This window comes from Triticum aestivum, chromosome 5A (assembly GCF_018294505.1).
Source record: "Triticum aestivum cultivar Chinese Spring chromosome 5A, IWGSC CS RefSeq v2.1, whole genome shotgun sequence".
Taxonomy (NCBI): Eukaryota; Viridiplantae; Streptophyta; class Magnoliopsida; order Poales; family Poaceae; genus Triticum; species Triticum aestivum.
The window spans coordinates 512526578-512532091 of NC_057806.1; positions in this window are offsets into that span (position 1 = coordinate 512526578).

A 5514-nucleotide genomic window follows, 5' to 3' on the forward strand; every position below is an offset into this window, starting at 1 on the left:
TTCAAGCATGCCAAGTTCTCATCCAAGTCCTATGGCTTCTCCAACACCCAAGCTTCAACGACTCAAACACCTTCTACATCAACCAAGCCTTCTACAAGCAACGTCGACAAGTCAAGTTACAAGAAAACTTCGACAACTCCAAGCCATCCTCCTACTACAAGCAACTTCAAGCCGAGAGCTTCATCATCATCTACCCCAACCGATGAGACCGTCAAGACAAGTTCCTTCAAATGCTTCACATGCGGAGGTCAAGGCCACAAGTCCTTTGAGTATACCAACAAGCGGACCATGATCCTCAATGACGATGGTACATATGACTCCATGAGCGAAGGAGAAATGGAAGCCCTTAAGCAAGTGGCAATGCACCGGCAAGTGAACGGCAATAAAGAGGAACAAGTCTTTTGTGACGAAGATTCAAGTCCCGCTCTTGTTGTCTACAAGGTCTTGACTCTTCAATATCAACAAGAAGAAGACCAAAGATGCCATATCTTTCATACCAAGGCCGGCATCAATGGAAGGTCCATCAAGGTCATCATCGATGGAGGCACTACTAGAAAAAGGGCTATAGATGGGATTGACACTAATGGCGCACCAGACAAGCGGTGCGCCATTAGTATATACTAATGGCGCACCACCTTCGGATACGCCATTAGAGTTGAAACTACGAATGGCGCACCTGGCCCAAGGTGCGCCATTAGTATCAATTTTTTTTGAACTAGTGCGCCTGTCCAAACATACTAATGGCGCATCCAGACACAGTGCGCCATTACTAGTTGTAACTAGTAATGGCGCACCTGTCGGAAAGTGCGCCACTAATGTTGTTTTTTTATTATATTTTTTATTCCTTTTTTTGCAAAACTACTAATGGCGCACCTAGTAAAAAGTGCGCCACTACTATGTTTGACCAAGCTTTGACCCACTTCTGGACATAGTAATGGCGCACTTTTCCCTTGATGCGCCATTGCTATTTTTGATACTAATGGCGCACTTTTCCATGCGGTGCGCCATTGTGGTTTTGTAGGCAAGTGCCGCAGCCTGACCGCCCACCATCTCTCTCCTCTCTCTCTCGCACGGAAACCCTATCCTCTTCTCCCTCACCCCACGCACACACGTCTCTCGGCCTCGCCCCGGCCTCGATCCATGCTGCCTCCCAGTGCTCCGGCCTCCTCTTCTTGCGCGGCGGCCCTTGCCCTCCTCTCTCTTCGGTCCCCTTCGTGCCTCCTCGCGGCAGTCGCAGCCAAGGAGCCTGAGCTCGGCGGCGACGGATCGGAAGACAGCGTCGGCGCTGGATCTGGGAGTGGTGGAGCCGCCGCCGTCCCTGCTCCACCCTCTCCCGCGCCCCCCACCTTCTCTCCCATCCGCAGATCGAGAACCTTCTCTCCCATCCGCGGATCGGGAAGGGAAGGTCCCAGATCCACATCGGGTGGGTGGGTCCTTGCGCTTCGGCGCGCCGCCGTCCACCTGGGCCGCGACCACCGAGGTCCTCGAGGCCGGCCATGGAAGTCCGACCTGCCAGCAGCCATGCCTCGCGCCCGAAACCCTAGCATGCATGCCGCAGGAACGAGGTACAACACCGGACCCCTATGCTCCTCCTTCTTCCATGGACTTCTCACCATGAGAGGTCTCATCTCTGTAGGAAGGATGACAACACCATGGAAGTTGCTCCTTCCCCTTCCCCACCAGGACCACGCACGCCATGGAAGGTATCCTCTCCTATTGCTGCTACCTTAGCTCTTTTTCCATCTCCAGATCTGATTCCTGAGCATTTGTGTCTCTGACCTGATTTGGTCAAGGGGGAGAAAGAGAAGCTGCTCCCATCCGCCTGTGCCTTCAGATTTGGCCGCCCATACAGTACGCACACGGTTTAGGGTTGCTCAAATCCATTTACACTAGTTTGGATGAAACAGAGGCTGTCACAAATGCATCACCTCATGTAGCTTCTTGGTCCGCTAGCAAGTTAGTAACTTGCATGTATTTTTTGGTGACGAACAAGTCTGACTCCTATGGATTAACTCTGTCCGTATCGCAAATTTGTTGGATTAAACCAGCAACGCTTTAGTTTTACTTCCCCCTCCCCCTAGCTAGCTAACTCTTTTAAGGTCCAGTAGTGCGCTGTGATTAATTGTTCGGTTAAATCCAGTCCTGCTAGTCCGGCACACACATATTTACTTTGCTGACGATGAATGGGCTTTATATGTTGTCGTTCCATATTATCAAGGGTTCGCTGCTCTTTAAAACTACACGAGTGTGTTGTGTTGTTGGCCTGTGTCATCTTGTTAATTCTGGTTGGTCTCTATTTCTAGAATCCCTGCCTGCCTGTGATATTTGTTTTTTGGCAATGACAGGGCTGCCTATATGGTCCTGTATTGTAAGTTTGCAGACTTGTATGGAACAATATCTATATTCCTCTATCTCTAGAATGTAGGCAGTTTGCTTCGCTCACATCACCAAGTTCTCCCACTATGCTTAAATCTATTCTACTCCATTTCCTGAGATGAAATTGTGATGATGGGAGTGACATTAAACAACTTGAACATCTAATTGTGCATGTACTCCATTGTTATATACTGATCCATCTTGTCTTTGCCTCTTATTAACATTCAAATTGTTAATTGCATTCAAAGTGTTAATTGCAGGAGCAGACACAGAGGAGGAATCTGCTACCTCAAAGCAGTTGATCGACGCCGGGAGGGTGGGTACATGATGTCGGAGGCTGCCGGGAGGGTGGTGACGAGCTACCGAAGAGATGAGTTCTGGCTCTCCTCGATGCCAGGACGAGGCGCTGCTACCGATCGGACGTGGACTCAATTGATTTTGATTTGAAATATGACGGGTTGTAATGTAAAATGCACTTCAGTTCAAAATTTCCTCCCCTTGCGAGAGGTATTCTTGGACGGAGGGAGTAGAAGATTAGTTATAGGATTTTGTTTTATTTCTGTGCAATTTTCTTTTTATTGGATACTTGTAAAGACATGGTAATATTCTTGCTATAATAAAAATTATGGTTCTATTTCATTTTTTGTTTTTAAATTATTTTTCCTTATAGGTTGTTTTTTTTAAATTTGTATTTTTTTGTTTTTCAAATATACTATTAGTGGCGCATTTCAGCCTTTATTGATGGCGCACCTAGCTTTTTAGCTAGTGGCGCACCTCTAAGGTTACTAGTGGCGCACTTGGCTTTATTACTAATGGCGCACGTAAGGGTTAGTAATGGCGCACTATTAGGTGCGCCATTACTGTCTGGGATAGTAATGGCGCACCAAATGTGCGCCATTACTAAAACTTACTAATGGCGTGCTAGTAATGGCGCACCTAATGTGCACCATTAGTAGCCAAAATAGGTGCACCATTAATAACCTGTTTTCCAGTAGTGAGGGAGTTGCCATAACTTAGCAAGTGAAGAACTTTGCTCCAAGCTCCAATTGCCCAAGACAAAGCACCCACACCCCTACAAAGTTCAATGGCTAAGGGACTCCGGCACTATCCAAGTCGATCATAGAGTGCAAGTCTCCTTAAAAATCTGAGCTTACGAAGACACTTTGGAGTGTGATGTCGTTCCAATGACCGTTTGCCACCTTCTTCTCAGACGAACATGGCAATTCGATAGAGGTGTCATCCACAATGGCCAAACGAACCACTACATCTTCAAGATGAAATGAAAGGAGTACGTACTTCGCCCTATGTCTCCAAGCCAAGTGATCGCCGACAAGCAAGCCACCCATCGTGGAGAGAATAGTGAGGGAGCGAACCACCAAAAAGAGAGTGAGCGCCGCAAGCCCAAATTTAGTGCCTCCACGATGAGCGAAAAGAAGAACCTAGTTCTATTTGCCACCAAACGTGAGATAAGAGAAGTGTGTGAGAACCCATCTAGTGTGATACACTATATCCTTTTGTGCAAGGACGAGGCACCAAAAGCTAACACCTCTCACACTCTACCTTTAGTGTTGTCTTCTCTTTTGCAGGAATTCCAAGATGTTTTCCCCGACAAGTTACCTCCGGGTCTACCTCCACTACGAGGCATCGAGCACCGCATCGACCTCATCCCCGGAGCACCACTTTCAAACAAAGCTCCCTACCGCGTCAACCCCGAAGAAACCAAAGAAATACAAAGGCAAGTAAAACATCTCATAGACCATGGACATGTGCTTGAAAGTTTGAGTCCTTGTGCCGTTCCGGTTATTCTTGTGCCAAAACGAGACGATAGCTTTCTCATGTGTTCCTATTGTAGACCTATCAATGCTATCACCGTTCGATATAGGTACCCCATTCCACGCCTTGATGATATGCTTGATGAACTTAGTGGTGCCACTATTTTTTTCCAAAATTGATCTTAAAAGTGGTTACTATCAAATCCGCATACAAGAAGGTGATGAATGGAAGACCGCTTTCAAAACAAAGTTTGGTTTGTATGAGTGGTTAGTCATGCCTATGGGTTTATTGGAAGCACCGGGTACTTTCATGCGTCTTATGAATTATGTGTTTCGCCCTTACATTGGTGAGTTTGTTGTGGTCTACTTCGATGATATCCTTGTTTATAGCAAATCTCTCAAAGATCATGTCACCCATGTTCGAACCGTTTTGCAAACTCTTCGAAAAGAGCGTCTCTATGCTAACATGGAAAAGTGCCTTTTTGGCGTTGATAAGCTCGTTTTCTTGGGTTTTGTTGTTTCCTCTAAGGGTGTTCATGTTGATGACTCTAAGATCAATGCTATTAAAACTTGGCCACAACCAACCAACTTGCATCAAGTGCGTAGCTTCCTTGGTTTAGCCGGTTTCTACCGTAGATTTGTGAAGGACTTTAGCACCATTGCTTCACCTTTGCATGCTTTGAGCAAGAAGAATGCGCCTTTTGTTTGGGGATCATCCCAAGATACCGCATTCAATGAGCTTAAGAGTTTGCTTACCCATGCTCCCGTGCTTGCTTTACCCAACTTTGACAAACCCTTTGAGATTCATTGTGCTGCTAGTGGTAATGGCATAGGAGGTGTGTTAACGCAAGAGAAGCGCCCCATAGCCTACTTTAGTGAGAAACTTTCCGGAGCGCAACTCAATTACCCCATCTATGACAAAGAGTTATATGCTTTAGTGCGAGTTTTGCATGAATGGAAATATTATCTTCGCACTCATGAATTTATCATTCATACCGATCATGAAACGCTTAAATACCTTAAGGGTCAAACTAAGTTGAACAAGCATCATGCTAAATGGAGTGAATTCATTGAGTCTTTTCCTTATGTCATCAAGTACATTAAAGGTAAGGAAAACATTGTGGCAGACGCTCTTTCCCACATATGCGTGCTTGTTACTCAACTTGAATTGGATGTCATTGGCTTTGAGCACATAAAAGACTTGTATGAGCATGACCCCACTTTTGCTATTCCTTATGCCAAATGTTTGATGCATACATCTTGGGAACGCTATTACATCAATGATGGATATCTTATGAGAGCTAACAAACTTTGCATCCCCGAGTCCTCTTTTCGTTTGTTGCTTTGGCAGGAATCTCATGGAGGA